Below are 26,081 nucleotides of genomic sequence, written 5' to 3'. Positions count from 1 at the left end.
CCAGCACATGACCGCAGGAGACGGGAACGGGTAAGTGACCTGGGATGCGACTCGCAAGCGGGCGCGTCCCGCTGTGCGAATCGCATCCCCAACGGCCATGGCAGAGCAGCGCTCCCGGTCAGCGCTGACCGGGGAGCTGCAGGGAGAAGGACGCCGTGAGCGCTCCGGGGAGGAGCGGGGACCCGGAGCGCTAGGCGTAACAGGTCTCCTATGGGGCAGATTTGCTTTGGGCCCTCCTTAGGTACCAGGCCCCCGGAGTGACTGCAACCTCTGCACTCCTTATAGCTACGCCCCTATCTTTGGTGGCATGCACATACCTGTATGGCTTGGACAAACATATTACTACAGTAGAGTAGAGGAGATAAGGCACCTGCACAGTACTGCCTACACTTCCATTTCAGACAGCTGTTAGGTGATGGCTCCTTTTAGGTGTGACATTAGAGTAAACCTAAATCTGTGGGATCCATTGTGAAAAGTGTAGTGTCCATTGTGTAAAGGTCTATGGAAAGTTTTATAATGAGACAAACATGAACAAAGCATTATAAACAAACACTAGAAAGAAATCACTGGCTTCAAAGTTAGCTCCAAATTGGGTTGACTTCTCCAGAAATTTACAGCCCATAATTGTGTCAGAGCTCACTGTAGAATTAACAGGCAGTCCACCTCTTTCCTGTATGTAGGAGACAGGGATAAGTTAGGTATATATGCAACTAGTCATTTTTCTGAACTGTTACTGAGATGGTACTGAGATGGTGCTGCGACCTCCTGCTGGGATTGAGGCATAGAGAGGTTTAGCGTTTACAGTGAAAACATTTTCCTGATTGTAATGAGGCAACACAATGTATAACACAATGCTAAAAAGTATTTTTTGTTCTGGTACCATTTCTATTGATGACCCCATTTAATGAATGTAAGCCAACAACTTACTGATGCTTTACTGTCCTCTGTTGCTAAGTCTTGTTTTTACTCTAGTACTGACTGAGAAGCAGATTAAACCTGTTCACTTGATGTAGACGTCATATTTATAATCTGTAAATACCATACACTACATAAGCGGAGGAAAGACTTACCTCTGTGATTATTGTGGCTTCACTCTGGAAGAACAACCACAAAATATAAACAGTCATAAAAAAGAAACAAACTCTTGGAGCTGAGAACTAATGAACGAATTCTCCAGTAATTACACCGAGACATTGGATAGGGGCAATTGGTTTTTACTGAGCTCTGTTTTATTTTTCTGCAAGATTTTTAATGAGCTACTGTAAAGATTGTCGCAATATGAACATGGGAGATAAACTGTCTTTTCATGTAGGAAAGTGTGAGTAATGAAATGGAAAATAATGAAATCTTTATTATGGCGCAGCACTTCATTGTAATTACACAACAAATCAATAATCAATCAAGTTTGTTTAGGCGGAAAATTTTTAGATGCAAATTTATGTAAAACAATCTACTACAAACAAAGATCATCAACAGCTGCATCATGAATCCCATTGACTTCAATAGGAAATAAAACCGCATTTGAAATAGAACATAATCTAAAAACCCACAGGGAGACACATTTGGAATTAAAGAGGTTCTCCAGGATTAGAAAAATATAGTTGCTTTCTTCCAAAAACAGCACCCCTCTTGACCCCAGTTTGTGTGTGGTATTGCAGCTTAGTTCCATTAAAAGAGTACTGTAGTGGAAAATAACTTATCCCCTATCCGAAGGAAACCCACCGCAATCTCCTGTACAAGGCCCCGACGGTCATCAGGAAGGGAGTGTTCCGTCCCCGCATGAAGGGGCGCCTGACACGCCCCCTCCATGTATCTCTATGGGATACAAGGGGCTTGTCGCCCACTGGGTCATGCTGGGGACAGACACACCTCCTTCCTGCAGACTGCCGGGGCCCGTAGAGGAGATCATGGATAGTTATTTTCCACTACAGTACTCCTTTAAAGTAAGTGGACCCAAAAGCACACACAAACTGAGGACAGGTGTGGAGCTGTTATAGGAAGAAAGGTGCAATGCTTTCCTAATCCTGGAGAATCCCTTTAATTCCAAATTGGTCCATGAGACATGTTATTCTTAAAGGGAATGCATCATCAGAAATTGTAGAGAGGTTGACTGATCTTCATTCTTGCAGTTCATATCCATATCCATTTTCAGGTATGCTGTTCCATTGCCTGTCTCTAATCCTTGGAGGAGACTTACAGTAGACTCTATTGAGACTACTGACCAATAAAGGGGTACCCTATTTTACAAAATCTTACCCCTTATCTAAAGCATAGGGCATAAGTGTTTTAGCCCCCACCCTTAGAGACACACTCTTACTGAACAAAAGTAATTGCCTGCTCAGCCAATCACCAGCCGAGCACATCTCCAAGGGTAGGGGCTTGCTAGGGAGACGCAACGAACCCTGCATGTAAAGGTGAGTGCTGGGGCCTAGTAAAGGAGATTGCCAGGGGTCCGAGCAGTTAAACCCTACCTTGGAGAGGGGAAGCGTTTTATGGTTCTTTTCATGTAAAGTTTTATTAAGCTTTCAAACGTTTTTTTTTTTTTAAGTGAGTACCCCTTTAATTCCCAGACAATTGACAATATAATTATGGTGCTTGTGCATTTCAAATGGTTGCTACTAGGAGACATCTCCACAATACAAGAAATTTAAGAATACATTGACAACTGGGTGTTACCATTTGGGGGATGTTGTCCTCATACACTCAGACACTGTCTTGTCAGTGCTAATGTGGTACTCACAAGGAGAATAGGAGTAGTAATCAAACTAGCTTGGGGTAGTAGCCTCTGGGTGCATATGGTAGGGTGATTTTTGTAACCTAATGGATCCCATGTGAGCCCAAGGAACATTTTTAACATTAGGGGTCTGGATATAAAGTCTTTGTCCCTGGGGGTCACGTGATGCAGTGTCTGGGGTTTTTACCTGTGGTATTAAGTGCAGTAAAGAAGAGAACTTGACGTTATTGGGTAAATTCCAGATATTAAAGTCTCTTTGGCACAAGATTGCAAAGCTACAACTTTTGAGGAGATGCATAACTGTTTCCTTTAAGAATGCTTTAACTGTAAATTTACTGACTATATTCTCTATTGTGTTTCTCACACTTTTTTTAGTTGTGTTGCTAGTGAGGTAGTTACACAAATGCAGTTACAGATACAGATGCTAGAGATGAGCGAACTTTTAAAAAAATTTGATTCGGCCAATTCGCCGAATTTTTTGAAAAAATATATTTCGATCTGAATTTATTCGTGGCTAATCTATATTAAAAACGGCTATTTCTGGATTACAGAGAGCTTTAATAGGGGTGAAGAACACTTTGCTGTGTTCTAACACGCATATGGAGTGTGCTGGGGTAGTGAAATAATACTGTTATTCAGAAAAACATGCAAATTACCGGCATTGCTTTTAGAATCACTGCTGCAGAGCGGCAAAATGACAGAGCCTGAAGGTGTCATCAGTATGAGGAGACCATATAGTGACTGAATGACACAGCGTGGAAGTGTCTGCAGCATGAGGAGACCATATAGTGGCTGAATGACACAGCGTGGAGGTAGCGGCAGCATGAGGAGACCATATAGTGGCTGAATGACACAGCGTGGAGGTGTGGTAGCATGAGGAGACCATATAGTGGCTGAATGACACAGCATGGAGGTAGCGGCAGCATGAGGAGACCATATAGTGGCTGGATGACACAGCTTGGATGAGGCTGAAGCATGAGGAGACCATATACTGGCTGAATGACACAGCGTGGAGATGTTGGCAGCATGAGGAGACCATGTAGTGGCTGAATGACAAAGCGTAGAGGTGTTGGCAGCGTGAGGAGACCATATAGTGGCTGAATGACACAGCGTGGAGGTGTTGGCAGCATGAGGAGACCATATAGTGTCTGAATGGCACAGCCAGGAGTTGGCAGCAGCATGAAGAGACCATTGAAATATAGGAAATTTAAATCTAAGATATTGAAATTGAGGATTTTGAAATTGAAATTTTTACTCCCAAGTTTTAGTATCTAATCCAACAAGGAGTCCCATGTCACATGGCAGCACAATGACCTAGCCTGGAGGTGGCATCAATAGGAGGAGACCATACAGTGTATGAATGGCACAGCCTGGAGTTGACTGAAGCATGAGGAGACCCCAGGGCTTCACAATCCCTAAGAAAAAAAGATGAAGTTTAAAATTTAAACTGAAGATTTTGGGAAGCTAGTGCTACTATGACCAAATTTTTTATGCCCAGGCCCAGCAGCATCAGTAAACCATATATTGGCTGTATGACACAGCCTGGAGGTGGGGAAAGCATAAGGAGCCCATATAGTGTCTGAATGGTACAGCCTGGAGGGGGCCGAAGCATGAGGAGACCATATAGTGGATGAATGGCACAGCCTTGAGTTGGCAGAAGCATAAGGAGACAAAATAGTGGCTGAATGAAACAGCCTGGAGGTGCCAGCAGCAGCATCAGGAGTCCTGAAAGTGACCCGGTGACAGAATGGTGCGGTGGGTGGCAATACCAGTACCCGGTGATGAAGGTGGCTGGAATGTTTGTAACTGCGGAGTAGTGCCTTAAATCTGTTTGGCACTATCCATATTTGTGAAGTGTTGGTGTAGCACCATGGTCAATCTACCCTGATGCATCTGGCATTGGTGGGTGGAAATCCTGGCTGATCCATGCCTGATTCATCTTCATAAAGGTCAGTCTCTCCACATTTTTCTTGGACAGACGAGTTCTCTTTGGACTATGACCCCCGCCGCACTTAACACCCGCTCTGATGGCACACTACTGGCCGGGCAGGACAGCTTTTCCAGGGCAAACTCTGCTAGCTGCGGCCATAAATCAAGTTTGGCTGCCCAGAAGTCCAGCGGTTCTTCAAGGTTTGTTGGCATGGTCATGTCAAGGTATTCCACCACCTGCTGGTTTAGGTCCAGCTCCAGGTCTACCAGCTGCTGATGAGTTGCTTTACTATGCGGGTGAAGAAAGGTACTCATCAGCGACTGTAGACTTTGGCTGCTTCTGATGGAGCTGGTACTGATCCTGCCACCCCTCACTTCCCCAGCAGCCATGGCAGTGGAAGGTGAGCGCAGAGGGCCCCCCCGAGACAGACCTGCGATTATATGGACAATGGCGCTGATAGACATTGGCCAACTGACTACATAGGATCTCTCTGTAGTAGGTCAGTTTGTCCTTCCTCTCAGTGGGTGTAATAAAGGCCCCCATTTTATGCCGGTAGCGAGGGTCCAATAAGGTGGAGACACAGAAGTCATCCCGCTGCCGAATGTTGACAATTGACAAAAGCATCTGAGCATGCATTGTGCCATTTGTGCAAGTGACTCGAGGGGCTCCCTGCCTTCATCTCCACTGCATACTGCCATGGTGTGTCTGGGTCCTCTGTCTCGCCTTCCTCAAAACCCTCTAGCTCCTCTAGTTGATCATGCTCCTCCTCTCCTGTCAGATGATTAGAAACACCGCCCATCTCATGAAACCTAAACTGAGCTCCACTATGCCCCTCATCCTCCTCCTCCTCCTTCTCCAGTTCTGCCCCCACAGGGCTCATGTGGCCGTGAGATGTAGGCGCAACATCTCCATTGCCCTGACCAGCCATCATTTCCAACACTTGTTGTAGGAAATGAAGCAGTGGAATGACGTTGTTCATCCCGTAATCCTGGCGACTTACGTACAATGTGGCTTCCTCAAGGGGCCTGAGCAAACTGCAGGTGACACGTATGAGCTGCCACTGGTTCACATTGAAGTTACAAAGGGGAGTACCCGTATCCGCTTGGATCATCAAGAAATCAGCTATCAAGAGATAGCTTTTCTCTGTTCATACAGTCGTTCCAACATATTGAGGGTGGAATTCCAACGTGTGGCAACGTCACAAATCAGACTATGGTGGGGGATACCATTCTGACGCTGCAGCTGAAGGAGGTTATGCTTTGCGGCGTACGAGTGGCTGAAGTGCATGCACAGTTTCCTTCCCATTTTTAGGATGTCTTGCAAATGGGGGAAACACTTCAGGAACTGCTTGACAACCAGATTTAACACGTATGCCATGCAGGGCGCATGGCTCACCCTTCCTTCTCGCAACACGGCCAACATGTTCTTCCCGTTGTCAGTCAGCATGGTTCCCATTTCCAGTTTTTGTTGAGTAAGCCATGCTCCGATTTCTTTATGAATGACTTTTAGCAGTTCCTCCCCTGTGTGACTTTTCACCAAGGCAAATGTATGGCTGAAGGGCCACTGAGACTTGTCCGGGCAGTGGACGAACACTGAGGACATGGTGGAAGAGGAGGAGGCGGATTCGCACACTGTCACAGGACCAACGGGCTGAGAGCGTGGAGGCGGAAGCGTTGTGACCTGTCCAAGTTGGGGTTTTGGCTGTGCAGGAACCACATTCACCCAGTGAGCTGTAAAGGACATATATTGTCCTGACCATAGTTACAGCTCCAGAAGTCGGCGCTGCCGTGCACTTTGGTACACACCGACAGGCTCAAGGACTGGCCCATCTTCTCTTGCACAACATTGTGCAGGGCTGGTACTGCCTTCTTCGCAAAGAAATAATGGTTTGCCACTCTCCACCTTGGCTTGGCACAAACCTTCAGTTCTCTGAAAGGTGCAGAGTCCACCCCTTGAAAAGGGAGGGACTGCAGCACCAGCAACTTAGATAGGAGCACATTCAGCTTCTGCACCGTTGGATGAGTGAGCGCATACTGTTGCCTCTTGGACATGGCTACGCAGATAGGTTGTTGGCGGAATGGCTGACTAGAAGTGGGAGAAGCAGGAGCATCTGGAGCAACAGAGGGAGGGGAGGACACACAGCTCCCTTAGGCTGAGGTGGTGGAGCCTTGGCTGACTGAAAGAGGGAGCGGCGTGTCACTGGGTGATGCAGCAGGCTGGACCAGTACATCGGAGCCACGGTTCTCCCAGGCCGCTTTAGGGTGGCAAAGCATATGTTGACGGAGGGCCATGGTGACAACATTGGGACCCTGGTCACGCTTCACCTTCTGCCGACATATCTTGCATGTGGCTATGTGAACCTTCTCTGGATGCTTAATGAAAAACTGCCACACGGGCGAGTAGCTGATTTTCCCACCAACAGTCTGCACTAATTGACTGCTACTGCCGCCGTCTCAAGGAACCCCTGTTCCACTACATCCCGGAAAGGTAGGCTGCCGCAAAGCAGGTGGTCTCCCCCGGCATGTTTGGCTCCAGAATTTCCACTTCTGCCACCACGCTGACTGCCAACCATGCTACCGCCTTGCTGGCTCAGCTTCTGCTTCACAGGCAACCTGCAACTCTCTTCTCTTGATGATGATGTAGCCCCTTCTGCACCCAGCTCCCAATTGCAATCGGCTTCATCATCAACAAGTGTCTGCATGTCACTGATATCCTCCTCAGGTTCCTCAACAGTGTCTGCTTCAGGACCCTGAACCCTGGCAACACCGCCTCCCACGTCACTCTCCTCATCACTACTTCCCCACCGAGCGGAGCAAGCGTCGGATGTCTCCTCCACTTCTTGGCAGGGCAGTAGCTGCTGACTGTCCTCTATTAGATCTTCCTCATTGAATGGTGGAGCTGAACCCACAGCATAAGATTATTCTGTAGGAGAGGGAACAGCATAGGACAGAGGCAATGGGAGGACAGGGACTGCTCTCGGGCCATGCCAACTGAGGGTTGTTTCTGAGGAACCCACTGACTGTTGACTGGGGGTGTAAGATGTCACTTGTGATGAAGTGGATGACCGTGTTAATCAATCGACGACGGCAGATGGGTTGCTGGTCAAGACATGACCGCTAGCTGATAACGGGAGCTCAGGCCTCTCGCTGTGACTCCTGCGGCCACTCGCCCCTAGTCTGCTGCGCCCTTTGCCTGAAGGATTTAGGCCTCTGCCACTCCTCTGTGCACGTCCTGGCACTTCTCTGCCTGACATACTTAGTGTGTATATGAGGGGAGTACAATACGCTGCACTGCGCTTAAAACAGTATTTGTAGAGAACAGCAGCAGGTGTACACTTTTGGATGTCCTTTCATAGGCCCTTGATAGATTAACAGGAACAAAACAGCACTACTTAGATGTAGGTATGTGGTATGCACTGATGAGGGCAGAAAAATGCTCTACAGTACACTTAAAGTATCTGAGTACAACACCAGCCGGTGAGTACTTTTGCTTGGACTTTCACAGTATGTAGGCCCTTGACAGATTAACAGGTACAAAATGGTACACTACTTAGATGTAGGTATGTGGTATGCACGTATGAGGGCAAAAGAATGGGCTACAGTACACTTGGAAAACATATTGTCATAAAACAGCCAGTGATTACTTTTCCCTGGCCTTTCACTGTATGTAGGCTTGTTACAGATTAACAGGTATAATAAGTGCACTACTTAGATGTAGGTATGTGGTATGCACGTATGAGGGCAAAAAAATGCGCTACAGTACACTTGGAAAACTTATTTTCGTAAAACACCAGCCGGTGATTACTTTTGCCTGGAATTTCCCAGTATCTCGACTTGTTACAGATTTACAGCTACAAAATAGTACACTGCTTTGATGTAGGTATGTGGTATGCATGTATGAGGACAGAAAAATGCACTACAGTAAACTTAAAAAAGTATCTGAGTACAACACCAGCCGATGAGTACTTTTGGCTGTCCTTTCACAGTATTTAGGCCCTAGACAGATTAACAGGTCAAAAATAGTACACTACTTAGATGTACGTATGCGATATGCACTTATGAGGGCAGAAAAATGCGCTACAATGCGCCGAAAAACTCTGTATTTTTGTAAAACAGCAGCAGGAGATTACTTTTGTCTGTCCTTTCACAGTATGTAGGCCCTTGACAGATTAACAGGTACAAAATAGTACACTACTTAGATGTATGTATGCGGTATGCGCTTATGAGGGCAGAAAAATCCGCTACAATGAGCTTAAAAACTCTGTAATTTTTTTTTTTTTTTTATTGTAAGCTCTTGACAGATTCAATAACAGTAGGCTACACTTCTTTGTACGATATATTGTTAAACATATAACAAGTTCATCACAGGTAGTTGGTGCTATTGTTCACCATCAATGCACTTTTAGTAAAGCATACCTGCATAGCATGCGGCGAGGACATATATATGTGAATGAACAAGCGTGTAATAAATTACTCACGACCACATTGTCTGGTCTTGCAGATTTCTTTTAATTGCATGATTTCTTTACGGTCACATAAGATATTTTTTTTTCAATCTTGTTCGAAAATATCTGGGGTACGATGTTTTACATCCCAAACAGGTAAGATGTTGAATACCTCAGCTCCAGCCCGCTGCGCTATGTTGCGGGGACTACCCTCTTAATCATGCGCACAGGTGTGGAGCTCTAGCTAGGTTAAAGGGGTTATCCACCATAAGGTGAGTTTAGTAAGTACCTGGCAGGTAGTAATGGATATGCTTAGGAAGGATCTGCACTTGTCTTGGGGCTTCTTTTTTTACTACAAATCCCAAAATTCCATTTTCCTCTATCCCACACATCATTCACCCCACCAATTGAAACATAAATGAGCTTCATCCATTCAAAAGACCTGTTGTTTTCAATCAGGGTGCCTACAGCTGTTGCATTAGTCGCAGAATGATCTCTCTCCCACCAAGCGATCCCTCCACCCATTGAAGCAGACAGGCTCCATGTAATCAGGTGACTAGTGAGTCAGGTCTCGGCCGCATTGCAACCTGGGAAAAATCTGAGACAACAGTCATTTTGTGTGCTGGTAAAAATAAATATCGGGGTGAAAATCACAGAAGAGTTGTGAGAAAACCGTCACACAGAGGTACAGACACTATATTGTGAACTACACTAACTTTACAGCCCCTGTAGCATAAATAAAAATAAAAATTCCTGGAATAACCCTTTAAATATGCTGGTGAACACTATTGTATTAACCCTTTTAGCATTGGTTTTATTTCAACATAATAATATAATCACCACCAGCTCTTCTTCTGTTAGCCAATATGCCTCATGCCTCAGTAGTGCTTTTTTGTTCTCTTCTTTATTTTTATTTTTTCTACTTCTTCAATTACTTGCCATTTGCCAGATCTATTACTGTATGTCCAAATTGTTCAAAATGGCATGCTACGCTAGTTTCTCCATAGTGCGTTTCTTTCATTTCTTCTTGCTCCAAATGTGAATACCTCCTTATCATTGATTTACGTTCACTGAGTCTCACTTTGATTTGTCTTGAAGTTTGGCCAAAATAGGTTTGCCGCAAGGGCATTTTAGGAGGTAAATCACATTGGAACTCAGACAGGAAAAAATAAAACGTATTTTATATTTTTGGTACCTTTCGTAGGATGATGAATACAATCACTCCTTATAATACTATGGCACTGGAACATGATAGACAAGGGTAAGTACCATTCTTTTTTGTTGCTAAAAAATCTGACTTAAAAATTTTTTTTGAGTTCACATCGCTTATCAGTCTATTCCTGATTGTTTTTCCTTTTTTAAAAGCAAACATTGGTGGATCTCTAAATAATTTCCCATATTTTGTATCAGCTCTCAAGATACTCCAATATTTTTTAATTATTTATTTATTTATATAGCGCCTACAGATTCCACAGCGCTTACAATTATGGGGTACAAACAAAGACATGCTATTACATTTTGTATAATTATTGACCGTTTATCATATTTACCTGTATACATAATTCTATCAACTTTCCTTTATTTTTAGTGTACTCTTCATCATTACTAGATATCCTTCCTGCTTTTATGAATTGACTTGTAGGGAGTCCCTTAAAGGTAGTGGGTGAATGATAAGATTTATGATGTAACCTGCTATTTCTATCTGTGGGTTTATTAATAACGTGGTTGTGATATCTGCACCCTTTTTTTTTTATTAATTTCTACATCTAAAAAATGTATAACTTCTGCATTATATGTTAAGGTAAATTTGATGATCTCTTGACTTGATTACATTTTTCCACAAATGTTAGCAAAGATTTTTTCATCACCTTCCCATAACATGAAGACATCATCCACGTAACAAAGCCACGTGGATGATGTCTTCAGGCCACACGTACCAAAGACATGTATGTCTTCATAATTTGCCATAAAGGCGTTAGCCAGGCTAGGGGCTACTGATGAGCCCATAAAAACTTTTCCTATCTGGGGAGAAAAATCATCATCAAAACGAAAATAATTTTTGGACAGAGCGAGATCCAACAGGGACATCAAAAAATTTAGTTTTCGATTATTTATATTAGCATTCCTTGCCAGAAGTTCTTGTACACATTGCATGCTCTCACTTTGGGGAATGTTTGTGTACAAGCGCTTTGGTACATCTAGTGTACAAAGGAATGTAACATTTTCAAATTTACATTCTTCTGATTTATCCAAAAAATGGTTAGTGTCAAGTAGACATCTACAAAATGTTTAAATTTCTGGTTGTAAATAGCTATCCACAAGAATCGAGAGGGGCTGCAACAGGGACACTAATCCTGAAATGATCGGTCGTCCTGGTGGTCTCTCTCGATTCTTGTGGATCTTCGGCAAGGTGTAAAAAAAACGGCACTCTAGGATTATCATTTATTAATGTGTTTGCTAATTTTTCTGAAATGATATCTTCTGTAACGCTTTCCCTAACGAAATCATCAGTTTCACTTTTGAATGTCCATGTTGGATACCCCTGAGTTTAGAATCAGACAGTTGAGATAAAGCTTCTTCCATATAATACATGCGATTCATCACTACAATGGCCCCACCCCCTTATTGTAGTGATGAATCGTGAGTATTATATGGAAGAAGCTTTATCTCAACTGTCTAATTCTAAAACATATGTTAAACTCAGGGGGGATCCAACATGGACATTTAAACATGAAATTGATGATTTAATTAGGGAAAGCATTACAGAAGGTATTAGTTCTGAAAAATTAGCAAACACATTAATAATTCTAGAATGCCGTTTTTTTTACACCTTGCCGAGAGACCACCGGGACCACCGATCGTTTCCGGATCGCCGTCCCTGTGGCAGCCCCTCTCGATTCTTGTGGTAAGCTATTTACAACCAGAAATTTAAAAATTTAGTAGATGTCTACTTGACACTAACCATTTTTTGGATAAATTAGAAGAATGTAAATTTGAAAATGTTACATTCCTTTGTACGCTAGATGTACAAAGCTTGTACACAAACATTCCCCAAAGTGAGGGCATGCAATGTGTACAAGAACTTATGGCAAGGAATGCTAATATAAATAATCGAAAACTAAATTTTTTGATGTCCCTGTTGGATCTTACTCTGTCCAAAAATTATTTTCGTTTTGATGATGATTTTTTTTTTCTCCAGATAGGAGGAGTTCCTATGGGCTCATCAGTAGCCCTTAGCCTGGCTAACGCCTTTAAGGCAAATTATGAAGAATTACATGTCTTTGGTACGTGTGGCCTGAAGACATCATCCACGTGGCTTTGCTACGTGGATGATGTCTTCATGTTATGGGAAGGTGATGAAAAATGTTTGCTAATATTTGTGGAAAAATTTAATCAAGTCATGAGACCATCAAATTTACCTTAACATATAATGCAGAAGTTATAAATTTTTTAGATGTAGAAATTCATAAAATGGGTGCAGATATCACAACCACGTTATATAATAAACCCACAGATAGAAATAGCAGGTTACATCGTAAATCTTATCATTCACCCACTACCTTTAAGGGACTCCCTAAAAGTCAATTCATAAGAGCAAGAAGGATGTCTAGCAATGATGAAAAGTGCACTAAAAATAAAAGAAAGTTGATTGAAAAATTTGTAGAGAAAGGTTATAAAAAAAAGAGAAATGGAAAAAATATCAGAAGAAATTGGAAGAACACCGAGAGAAAGATTTAGACAGAGAACAGAAAAAATATGCAAAACACAATTATGTATACAGGTAAATATGATAAATGGTCAATAATTATACAAAATGTAATTAAAAAATATTGGAGTATCTTGAGAGCTGATTCAAAATAACGGAAATTATTTAGAGATCCACCAATGTTTGCGTTTAAAAAAAAAGGAAAAGCAATCAGAGATAGATTGATAAGAAGCGATGTTAAATAAAAAAAAAATAAAAAAAAAAAAGATTTTCTAGCAACAAAAAAGAATGGTACTTACCCTTGTCTATCATGTTCCAGTGCCATAGTATCATAAGGAGTGATTGTATTCATCATCCTACGAAAGATACCAAAAATATAAAATACGTTTTTTTTTTCCTGTCTGAGTTTCAATGTGATTTACCTCCTAAAATGCCCTTGCGGCAAAGCCTATTTTGGCCAAACTTCAAGACAAATCAAAGTGAGACTCAGTGAACATAAATCAATGATAATGAGGTATTCACATTTGGAGCAAGAAGGAATGAAAGAAACGCACTATGGAGAAACTAGCGTAGCATGCCATTTTAAACAATTTGGACATACAGTAATAGATCTGGCAAATGGCAAGTAATTGAAGAAGTAGAAAAAAAATAAATAAAGAAGAGAACAAAAAAGCACTACTGAGGCATATTGGCTAACAGAATTAGCAACGATCGAACCGAAAGGGATGAATGAAGTGTGCTGTTATAAAGCATTTTTGTAAATAGCTATGGTTATGTGAAAGAGCTGGTGGTGATTATATTATGTTGAAATAAAACCAACGCTAAAAGGGTTAATACAATAGTGTTCACCAGCATATTTAACCTAGCTAGAGCTCCACACCGGTGCGAATGATTAAGGGGGTGGTCTCCGCAACGTAGTGCGGCAGGCTGGAGCTGAGGTATTCATGCTGTTTTGGATGTAAACATAGGCGTGCGCAGCTTATTGCATTAGGGTGTGCACCCTAAAGCACAAACTCACGCCGCACGCATGCGTGTATATATATATATATATATATATATATATATATATATATATATATACACACATACATACATACATATACATACACATACACGCACACATATACAAACACACAAATACACTCTTGCTTGCATGCACACATACATAAACAGATAAGACAGCACTAGATAAATCCATTGTCCCCGTAGTCACCCAGATACCAAACATGCAAGAAAGTCCAAGACCACAGCACCAAAATTGGAAAAAAAGAGCTATTAATTATTGGTTCCTCAAAAAAACCTTTTGGGGAACCAATAAACTATTGTGCTGTGGTCTTGGACTTTGTTGCAAACCTGCATACCATATAAGTAATTGTATCCAGGATCATATAAAGGTAGACACCAGCTGTACAAAGGATCTGTATACCATATAGGGGATTATAGTAACATCTAGGGACTCACAGGTAACATCATTTCTGATCAGCGATGTCCTCTTTCCTTTTCTTGTGCATCTGGATCAGATTGACATGTCAACTTCTTCCAGGTAAAAATCGTCTCTTTAGCATCTGCAGGAAAAACATGTTTGACTCTGCATTTTTCCAATGCAATGCCCTCTCATAATAAGGATAGTAGGACCCCCATTAAGTAGGCCTATCCCCCACATAGACCCCCTCATTAGATAAATACGTCTGAAAGTAGGTAGGTTGTTAGTTAGCTAGATAGGTAGGTAGGCAGGTAAGTAGGTAGCTAGCTACATTGGTAGGTTGCAACTATGTCAGTAGCTAGGTATGTTCATAGCTAGGTTGGTTGTTAGCTAGATAGCTTGTTAAGTGTCTAGGTAGATTGTTAGCTAGCTAAGTAGATACAGGTAGGTAGTTGGGTTGCTAGGTAGATAGCTAGGTAGGTAGCAAGGTTGGTTATTAGCAACATAGGTGGATAGCTAGCTAGGTAGCCAGGTAGGTAATTAGCTAGGTAGCCATGTAGTTAGGTTGCTAGGTAGATAGATAGCTAGGTAGGTAGTTAGGTAGATGGATAGGTAGGTAGGTACATATTCAGGTTGCTAGATAGCCAGGTAGGTAGTCAGGTAGCCAGCTTGCTATGTAGGTAGCCAGGTAGTTAGATAGCCAGGGAAGTAGGAAACCAGTTAGGTAGGTTGTTAGCTAGATTGGCATGTAGGAATTAACACTTATCAGGTTAAAATGATGGGTCTCCCAGTACATTAATAATATAGACACTGATTTGAATAGGGACCTTCCATACAATAAAATATACAGGCTGCCACCTATGGATTAGCCCACATTTATCTTATTGCACTTGAGTATAAGTAGTTTCTCAGGATAAACTCCATATAAAGTGCAAAAACAGTGTATAAAAACACACAAAATATACACACAATTAATTATATATGCGTGACATCACAGGATACACATATGCGGGGGGATTTTTTTTCCTATTCTGACCCCTATAACTTTTTTTATTTCGCCTTATACGTCCTGTATGAGGGGCATTTTTTTGCGCCCCGATCTGTGTTTTTTAACGGTTTCATTTTTGTTTCGATGGGACCTTTTGATTGCTTTCTTTTGTCTTTTTGATTAAATTCTGGAGTTGCAGTTAGTTACTAACTACAACTCCCAGCATGCCTTGATACAGCCTGTGGCTCAGCAGCTGCCCCAAACGAAAACTACAACTCCCAGCCTGTTGGACTATATAGTAGAATATAGTATGGGTCAGTGTTTCCCAACCAGAGGTGCCTCCAGCTGTTGCAAAACTGCAACTCCCAGCATGCCCGGACAGCCAACAGCTGTCCGGGCATGCTGGGAGTTGTAGTTTTGCAACAGCTGGAGGCACTCTGGTTGGGAAACACTGGTATAGTATATGGTGCAACATTCTGGGAGTTGGTGGATTGGTTATATAAATACCGGCCAGGTGGCACCCTACTTTAGACTCCTCCGCTCCCTGCCCCTCTGTCCCCTCCTCCTGTACATTTGCCCCTTCCCAGCCCCCTCTGCCACCACTTCTTCGCACTGTTCTGTGACTGTCCCTCCACAGACCCCCTCCTTCACAATCTTTTGATCCCTGACCCCAACAACCCCCCAACCCCCCCCCGCCCTTTTTACCTTTCCGGGCTGCAGATGACATCAGGCGGGCTGTAGATCACGTTGGGCGGCTCCTGGTCACGCCTGGCTGCTGCCTTCTGCAGTGGTTTAAGCTCCGAGCTTCCGTCCTGCTCAGAGCAGCCGGGGCAGGGGGGCGTCCCTGCGCACGGAAGTGTGCTACTCCTAAAGTAGCAGTGTCCCCGGCCAGGCCTAATGAACTTCGGACCGGAGGACCTGCCCTGAGCGGGGTCCCCTTCTGCGTGCTCCTGAAGGGGACCTCGCAGGGGCCAGAGCGCCCCACTGTTTTATAAATATATTTAAAAAAATGGAGGAAGATTTAAAAAAAAGCCGGGGCAGTTGACATCAGGGACCCAGGCCCCGAATAAATTGACCTAGTGACGCCCCTGAGCGTGGGCTTGATTAGCGTGCGCACGCCTATGGATGTAAATCATCGTACCCCAGATATTTTCAAACAGGATTGAAAAGAAATATCTTATGTGACCGTAACGAAATCATGCAATTAAAAGAAATCTGCAAGAAGACCAGACGAATTCTCTGCCTGAGCAGGTGGTCATGGTGAACTGGATAAAATAGTTCAAAAGGGATCTGGATGCATTTTTGGAGAATAATAACATTACAGGTTATGGATTCTAGATTTTTAGGGACATAACATTGATCCAGGGATTTATTCTGACTGCCATATTTGAAGTCGAGAAGGAATTTTTACCTCTAGTATGAGGGTTTTTTGCCTTCGTTTGGATCAACACAGTAGGGACTCACTAGGGTTATAGGTGGAGCTTGATGGACTTTGGTCTTTTTTCAACCTTATGAACTATGTTACTATGATGTGGTTGTGAGTAATTTATTACACGCTTGTTCATTCACATATATATGTGCTCGCTGCATGCTATCCAGGTATGTTTTAATAAATGGCCCTTGACAGATTAACAGGTATAAAATAGTACACCACTTAGATGTAGGTATGTGGTATGCACCGATGAGGGCAGAAAAATGCTCTCCTGTACACTTAAAAAAGTATCTGAGTACAACACCAGCCGATGAGTACTTTTGGCTGGACTTTCACAGTATGTAGGACCTTGACAGATTAACAGATACAAAATAGTAGACTACTTAGATGTACGTCTGTGGCATGCACTGATGATGGTGGTAAAATGCTCTACAGTACACTTAAAAAAAAAAACGATCTGAGTACAACACCAGCCGATGAGTACTTTTGCTTGGACTTTCACAGTATGTAGGCTCTTGACAGATTAGTAGGTACAAAATGGTACACTATTTAGATGTATGTATGCGGCATGCACTGATGAGGGCAGAAAAATGGGCACCAATATGCCTAAAAACTCTGTATTTTTGTAAAACACCAGCCGGTGAGGACTTTTGCTTGGACTTTCACAATATGTAGGCCCTTGACAGATTAACAGATACAAAATGTTACACCACTTAGATGTAGGTATGTGGTATGCATGTGTGAGGGCAAAAAGATGCGCTACAATACACTTGGAAAACGTATTTTCATAAAACAGCCAGTGATTACTTTTCCCTGGCCTTTCACTATATGTAGGTTACAGATTAAAAGGTACAAAAAAGTGCACTACTTAGATGTAGGTATGTGTTATGCACGTATGAGGGCAAAAAATGTGCTACAGTACACTTGGAAAACCAGCCAGTGATTGCTTTTGCCTGGACTTTCCCAGTATGTAGACTTGTTTCAGATTTACAGCTACAAAAGAGTACACTGCTTTGATGTAGGTATGTGGTATGCACTTATGAGGGCAGAAAAATGCACTAGAGTACACTTAAAAAAGTATCTGAGTACAACACCAGGCGATGAGCACTTTTGGCTGTCCTTTCACAGTATGTAGGCTCTTGACAGATTAACAGGTAAAAAATAGTACACTACTTAGATGTACATATGTGGTATGCACTTATTAGGGCAGAAAAATGCGCTACAAGAAGTTTCTACATAGAAACTGAATGGAGAGTATCAAGCGACCAATGATCGATTTTAATCCTTACACTTTTGTGATACCTTAGAGTATGCTGAAATGGCTATATAACAAACAAAAGGACAGTTAAGCATTTAACTCCCTATACCCTATATTCAGATTTAGGCACCTGGAAAGGAATTCTTCACAAATTCTACACAAGATATGACAACTTCATATTTTTGGAGCAGTGACATGGGTATTGGGACACTGCACTGATGAAACCAGAATATGAAAATGGATACACCTTTTTGTCAAGGGTAATGGGAATGCCCTGTGGAATAACTGTGGAATGTCACAAAGCAGAAGTATAGGAAAAGTTGCTACAGAATTATTAATGCACAGAGAATGCAAGTTTTCACTAAAACACACATCAGGAGGCCCCAGCCCCGACTATTACCTTCATTGATGCTTAAAAAGCTGTTGGTAATGCGATAGGAATAGGTGTGGAGGGTGCACATGGGATTTTATGGGCTCTTTCTGACTGGCCTTTTATCCCTTTATGCATCTTTGTAGCCTTGAATTCATACTCTGGGTTTTCTTTTTACTGCTTCTTAGCCGAGAAAGGGACAAAACAGGGATGTCTCTTTTCTGATGTCTGAATGTATAATTTATCCTGTCTTCTCTGCCATGGAGTTGGTTGTATTAGAGGTATCGGTTGTTAAATCAATGTTTACATAAAAGCTCACTTGGTTTATCGGTGAACCTCACCTTTTGTGCACCAGATATTCTGGTCTTTCTTTCCTGTTGAAATGCAGCTTGTTACTCCAGGACACTATAGCAGCATGGAAGGTATGCAGGTTGGGGCAAAACTGTACTTCTTAGTTAGGAAAGACATTCCGTTATGGTCTCATCCAGAATCCATATTAGGCAGGGACAATAAATTGTATAGAACTTAGAAAAATATGGGAATTAAACAGTAGGGCATTGTCTCCATCACTCTGAACCAAGGTTTGCTTTACCTTTTCTGAATTCTGGGACTAGCTTGGATCAGGACACTTTTTGTAATATATCCAACAGACAGCATTTTCCCCCCACCCCCTATTTTCGTGATCTATCGAAGGACTGTTCCCCAAATTAGTTTGATGACTTTCTGTGATGTAAGGGCCCTATCCATTCTCTTTCATATCTTTTCAGAAAAATTTGAACAATCTAAAGTTGCAACTGCTGACCTTGCCAAGCCAATATTTGGCAAGGTCAGCAGGAGACATTAGGGTAGCCAAAAATGAAATTTAGACGGAGGCACAATTTAAAATCATTCATTTTTCTCTTCATGGTTTCACCCTTTCAATGACAACAGAACAACTGGACCACATTGAAGCTTGCCCTTATTTCGCGATTGAAGAGTACCTGTCACCAAATAAACTGTTCTTTAAAAAGCTTTATCTTACCGTTCTTCTTGCTCACATAGTGCAATCTCCCAGCAGGAGAAAGTGGCTCTTTCCCAGCAGGCATGACATCACTGAAGCTTGCTGGGGGACCACTTCCGCCCTCACATCTTTGTAGTGCTGTGATGAATAGAAGACCTCAGGCTCTGAGCATTTTTAAGTCTGTGCTACTATCAGTTAAGCTCTCCTGCAGCTTTCAGTTTGTGCAGCTTTCTGTGAGAATCTGTGGAGCTTTCACTTACGAAACTCACTGTATTAATTGTGGCAGGGAACAGAACAGAGCCAACTAGTGGCCATTTTTTCTTTTACATTTTAAACATATTTCTGTTGATAATTTTAAAAGCAAGTGAATGGTAAAGTGTCTGCTAATTACACAAGGAACATTATATTAAAAGTTTTATTTGGTGACAGGTAGTCATTAATGTTTCTATTATGTAGTAGCACTGTCAATGGAAAATGTTTTGGCATGATATTCCCAGCTCTTGTTTTGTATTCTGATAAAATAGATATCTAAAAAAAACATATCAGGAGAGGTCATCTTTAAGGGTTTGTGAGAACCTTACAGAGATGTGGTCTCCAAAGGCAAAGAAAATAAGGAAGTGAAAAATGTATAACAATTGTGAAAATGGGATGTGTGCACCAGAGTCTCCAGTCTTGGGTGGTTACAGCTGTGTTAGTATCTTTGTTATGGAGCACCGACTATGTGCACCACTCTGTACAATACTTTCTAATGCACAATGGATTAAAAAAAATTGCATTGCTGCCATGTGACACTCAAGCATTGGTTCAATTATAGTGCCAAGACGGCCTACTTCTATGCATTCAGTGGTCAATAGTAAATCCTGCTGGCAGTAATATTTTCTCCGCTCAAATCCTGCAAATCAACAGACACCAGATGGACCCCAGTAAAGTCAATGGGGGAGAGTTATCAAAACCTGTGCAGAGGCAAAGTTGTCCATTTTCCCATAGCAACCAATCAGATCCCTTCTTTGATTTTTCACTGGCCTTCCTAAAAATGAAAGATGTGATCTGATTGGTTAATGGCAACTGGGAGAGTTTTCCTCTGCACAGGTTTTTGATAAATCTCCCCCAATGGGTTCTGTCAGGACCCATTGGTGTCTGTTGGGCAACAGACCATTCAGCTCAGTTTTTTGAATGAATTCCCGAATGCAGATGTGAACAAGCCCTTAGCTTTCACTTAAAATTAATTAAATCTAGTATTAGTGAGAATTAATATGTGGCAGATTATTGAAGTTTTAGCATTATCAGATAGTCTTTGATAAGTGGATAAGACACATGGGCATAAAAAAAATGAAGAAATTCCAAAATATTACATAATAAAAATATAATATAACACATAATATGCTATTATAGCTTATTTTTAAACAGAAGTATTTCCTTACTGGTTTGATATTTTGCTTCCAGTGTTCTACAATTCCACAATATATTTCAGTTTTGTCTGAAAAAAAAAAATTAGTTTATTATACGTTATGGTTTATAGGATGCTGGATTAAAGGAATTTTGCTGCATGATGACAAATTATAATAATAATATTTAAATGTTAATCACCCACGGCTCAACAGGCACCACAAAACAAATAGGTCATTTTTGTGTTTTTGTCTGTTCACCAGGAAAAGGACCTAGCAGCGAGTCCTACTTTCAGTCTCCCCCAGCAGGATGTGGTATGTTCCGTGGCTGCTTTGTAGAAAAATTTTTGCATGCAATAATTTACATAGATAGAATTTAGAAATTATTTGGATAACGTGAAATCATTTTACAATGTAAAGAGTGCATTTGGATCATGTTATGTGAAATGTTTATTTGTTTTTACTTATTTTATTTATTTATTGATTGATTTTTTTTTTTTTAGCACCAATGCATTCCACAGCACTGAATCAGGATTATTATCACTCACATTGGCTCTTCTAGTCCAATTGGGACTTTTTTTTTAAATGTATGCATTGCTTTCACAGGAGGGTATTTATGACATAAGATTTGGGTATTGCTTTGTTTATTCACTCTGCCATGTATGTTCTAGAAGAAGAGGATAATTGTAATCATCCAATGGCAATACTATTTACAGTAGCAATAACTTTTAGACTCAATACAATATGCAGTCTAGACCTAAACCACTGGATATTAATAGCTGACCATAGAAATGTAGTAGATGACCCAAAAGTAGTGTCCTTAATAGTGGACAGTATGGTAGTGTATGGTATAGTAGATGAAGTAGTATTCCAATGGTTTCTAACAACAGGGGGCACTTTTTAAGCAGCGTTAGTGGCATACATACCCAAGTGTTGCTCAGTTTTGTGGATAAATGGAAAATGTTCACACAAAAAAAAGCAATATATGTGCAAACATTAAGGAGGCTAGAAGGGGGCTTGGCCTAGCATGGAGGGGGTGTGTTGGGGCTTGTCCTCCTCGCATGTGACTTTTGGGCCAACTTGCAACACTGAATGTTGCAGAAATGTACATCATTCCCTGGCAGGACTATATTTCTGCACTTGATGCAAGGGCAGCCCATAATGTCCCCCATAATGTTACTTTTTAGGTAAACAAGCACATCTCTTTCCACCCAATATCAATCATAAATCATGGCAACCAGTGTATGTACTTTGATCTGATTCCAATGTTTGGAAATGTAATACAGATTCTTCTGGGTAAACCTATCCCCTGTCCAAAGTATATGGTTTCTGGGGATTCACCACTGTAGTCACTGTCTATGGTCCTGCTTACTATAGCCTAGTACAGTGCTCGGCTAGATAAATGTCACTGAATGGAGAAGCAGTGTCCACATGAGACCAGTCCATCGTGAAAGAAAACTCAGAATCCCCATTCTCTAGATCAATTTGGGCCCCAATGGCTGGACCCTAAATGAACATACAGGTATCACTTATCCTGTGTATAGGAGATAAGAGTTGTTTGTGGGATAACCCTTTTTAGGGTTAACCAAGCTCTTATAGTGCTATAATAATTAGAGTACAAGGAGGCACATACTTTCTACTGTAAATTGTATTGGTGATCCTGTTTCTTTGGTTGGGTGACTTCCCGAAACGGTAGATAAGGTCATATTATAAATAATTTTAAAGATAGAGGGTTAGTTCAGGGGAACAAAAATGTTCCCCCTTTTTGGAGCAAGCAATGGGCTTTTTTGCCTACTCATATTTGTTCAGTCCTTTAGCTTATCTATTTTTTTCTTCAAATCCCTCATAAATAACATTATAATATGTTGTTTTTCACAAAGTTCATAGGAATTACAAAGGTTTCTTTCAAAGTGTGGGCTATATTAGGCAACAAACCAACAATCAGTTTGTGAAGTGATTGGAAAAATGAGCAAGAGTATGGAGAGTCCTTAAAAAGGACCAAATTGTGATGGCAAGGGAATAACGGTACCTAAATCTCAGGATCGGTAGAGTTTCCAGAGGAAGTCCCAATCAAAAAGTGATAGCACATCCTAGTATTGGGAATAGATGAGAATAACTCTCTAACTTACATCAGGACGTTGGGGGGGTATTTATCAAAGGATTTATGTGGGGGTTTTTTTCACGTAACTTTGGCGCAATACTTTGGCGCAGTGTCTTTTTGTGCCAAAGTTTGGAGCATCTTCTCCATTGTCATTTTTACAACTTTCTCAAAATCACACGGTCCTGTGTGTGATTTTAACTTTAGTCAGTAATTCATCATTTGCGCCAATCGATCTTTGGTGCAATTTTGGCGCAAATCCAGTTTTTGGCACAAATCCCCGCCAAGAAATTTTGCACATGGAAAACACATTTAGCAATGTCAGAAAATGTAAAGGCATCAAAATACATTACAAAATTTTTTTTTGTGAAAGCAGCGACGCCTCCAGGGCTGCTCAATACTATCCTGTGACATAGTTGTCTCTGAGGAACCTTCACCCTCCGTTGAGCCAGCATTGGACATGGCCACACAGGTTCAGGAAAGGTAAAGCACTAAAGCAGTGGTCTCCAACCTGCCGACCTCCAGATGTTGCAAAACTACAACTCCCAGGCTGTCCGGGCATGCTGGGAATTGTAGTTTTGCAACATCTGGAGGTCCGCAGGTTGAAGACCACTGCACTAAAGTAAAAAAAATAAAAAAATACCCAAGTTGGAAATAAAAATCCATTTCACATGGTGGCTATAAACCCCACAAAAGAAAATACCGTATTTCTCGGTGTATAACACGCACTTTTTAGGCTAAAATTTTTAGCCTAAAGTCTACCTGCGTGTTATACACCTATAAGCAGCTGCAGTTCAATTATTTAAAGTGGGTGCTTTAAATCAATGAACTGCAGTGGCTTTGCAGGTGCAGAGACCTGCCGTCGCTGCCCGCTTCTCTGCCCCTGCCTGTCCTGGGGTCTAGAGCCCTGCTGCCGGCCCTTCTCTCCCCCTGGCTATCGGTGCCGCTGCCCATTCTCTCCCCCTGGCTATCGGTGCCGCTGCCCCATTGCCGGCGCCGATAGCCAGGGGGAGAGAAGCGGCGCCGGCAATGGGGCAGCGGCGCCGACAGACAGGGGGAGAGAAGGGGCAGCGGCACCCATTGCCGGTGCCGCTGCCCCGTTGCCTCCCCCATCCCCGGTTGTATAATTACATGTTGCCGGGGTCGGGTCCTCGCTGCTTCAGGCCTCCGTGGTGCGTCCCCTGCATCGTTGCTATGCACTGCACGGCGCGGCGCAATGACGAGTGACATCATTGCGTCTCGCAGCGCATAGCAACGACGCAGGGGACGCACACCAGAGGCCTGAAGCAGTGCGGACCCGACCCCGGCAACAGGTAATTATACAACCGGGGATGGGGGAGGCAACGGGGCAGCAGCGCCGGCAATGGGTGCCGCTGCCCCTTCTCTCCCCCTGTCTGTCGGCGCCACTGCCCCATTGCCGGCGCCGCTTCTCTCCCCCTGGCTATCGGCGCCGGCAATGGGGCAGTGGCACCGATAGCCAGGGGGAGAGAACGGGCAGCGCCGCAGATAGCCAGTGGGAGAGAAGCGGCGGCAGCAGGGCTCTAGACCCCAGGAAAGGCAGGGGGAGAAAAGCGGGCAGCGACGCTCAGAAACAGTGTATCGGGGTATACGTATGCACACACACGCACCCTCCTTTTGCCAAGGATATTTGGGTAAAAAACTTTTTTTACCCAAATATCCTTGGTAAAATGAGGGTGCATGTTATAGGCCAGTGCGTGGTATACCCCGATAAATACGGTAACTCATGTCGCTTGCTGATATACTGCAGGAGGGACTCCGAAATGGCTGCTCTACAGGGTAAAATACATGTCCTCTGTGGTGGTGAGTTCTGTGTAAAAGGCGCTGTGAACAGCTGATTTCAACATTTGAGCCAAAATTACTAACAACTTGCACCAAATGATAAGTTTGGTGCATGTCCACGAAAACCAAAGTGAAAAAAAAAGGGTAAAAAGAAACTGTCAACAGGCAAAACTGATAAATACTGACTGTACAGAGTCATAATTTGGAAGACCAAAATCTACTCCAAAATCCAAAATCTAAGTCAATTTTTTAAGGGGAACTTAAATTTTCATTTATTTATTTATTTATTTTGTCTTTTGTCTGTTTACTGCTTTTTTCATATATTTTTTTTGTGTGTCAAATACTGTACTTTCCAAACACATATTATTGTGTTCCTCTCAATGTCTTCTGATTTGGGTTAACACAGTAATCTTGACATCTCTGATTTTGTCAGATCTAAATAGACAAGTAAAATACCTTCTCAGAGCTGACTCTTTGTTATGGTCTGTCCCCATTCCAGAGCTCTATGGCTTATTTTTCGGCGCTTTCAATTGGCCGAGAATAAGTACGGTCATGTTGCGATTAACAGGATCTCAAGTATAGCAAGATGATACACTAGTGTTTGCCACCATCTGGAATCCTTGGATACAGCTTAAACTGCTTAGGAGCCCTGTTTATATTGAGCCATAAGGTTACTAGAGTCAGGTCTAATTGTCCATTTTATAGTCTTGCAAAACCGTATAACCGTAGGATTGGAAACTTCATTTATAGATATTCTCTTGGGATTCTAGCTCCCACTGCGAATACCAGCCGCTACCTAAAAAAATCAGTCTCTGGTCCCTTGGGCATTCTGTATGCCATTGACTAAAAACTGTGAACTGTAATGAGAACCTTTACAGCAATAGGCCATTATTGCATTAAACAAAGATGAAGAAAACAACAATAACATAATAAACTTATGTAAAAGAAATTGTGTTAATGACATTTTCTGTAAATCAACCTATGAATACATAAACATACCGCGCTGATAGCAGATGGGGCTTTGGTGACTTTCAATCAGAATGTGTAAGATCTTAATCCCATATTGCTTTAGAGACCTCTTTGTAAAAGTTGTTAACAGATGTTCAGCATCAGTAAGTTAAGCCGAGCAATACAGTATTAGAAATAATGTGACAGCAAGAAAATTAATAACCAGTGAAGTAAAAAAAAAAGAAACAGGAACCACATGGGCCCCACATATGCTTTAGACCTGTAGTCTTCAACCTATGTTTTTTCAGCTGTTGATAAACTACAATTCTCAGCATGACCTGACAATTTAGTAGACGTCTATTGAACCCTATTGTTATAGAAGAAGGAGGTCAAGCGTCCAATCCTGTACGGTAAAACTTGTATAGCTTATATAAAGGGGTACTCCGGTGGAAAACAATTTTTTTTAATCAACTGGTGCCAGAAAATTAAACAGATTTGTAAATTACTTCTATTAAAAAATCTTAATCCTTCCAGTACTAATGAGCTGCTGTATGCTCCAAAGGAA

General features: G+C 42.1%; 1 long non-coding RNA gene across 1 annotated transcript in view; it reads right to left on the bottom strand.

Annotated features, from left to right (window-relative positions):
• The window catches only part of LOC130358060 (uncharacterized), a 36,385-nt gene extending 15,622 nt beyond the window's left edge, over positions 1-20,763 (bottom strand). The window contains exons 1-2 of the long non-coding RNA XR_008889390.1: positions 20,707-20,763; positions 1,071-1,094 (exon numbers count right to left, since the gene is read on the bottom strand). This is a non-coding gene — a long non-coding RNA (uncharacterized LOC130358060). The remainder of the gene's footprint in view (positions 1-1,070; positions 1,095-20,706) is intronic.
• Between the last annotated feature and the right edge of the window lie 5,318 nt (positions 20,764-26,081).

This window comes from Hyla sarda, chromosome 2 (assembly GCF_029499605.1).
Source record: "Hyla sarda isolate aHylSar1 chromosome 2, aHylSar1.hap1, whole genome shotgun sequence".
Taxonomy (NCBI): Eukaryota; Metazoa; Chordata; class Amphibia; order Anura; family Hylidae; genus Hyla; species Hyla sarda.
Note: the sequence above shows the minus strand (reverse complement) of the source record. Positions and strands in the feature narration are given on the sequence as shown.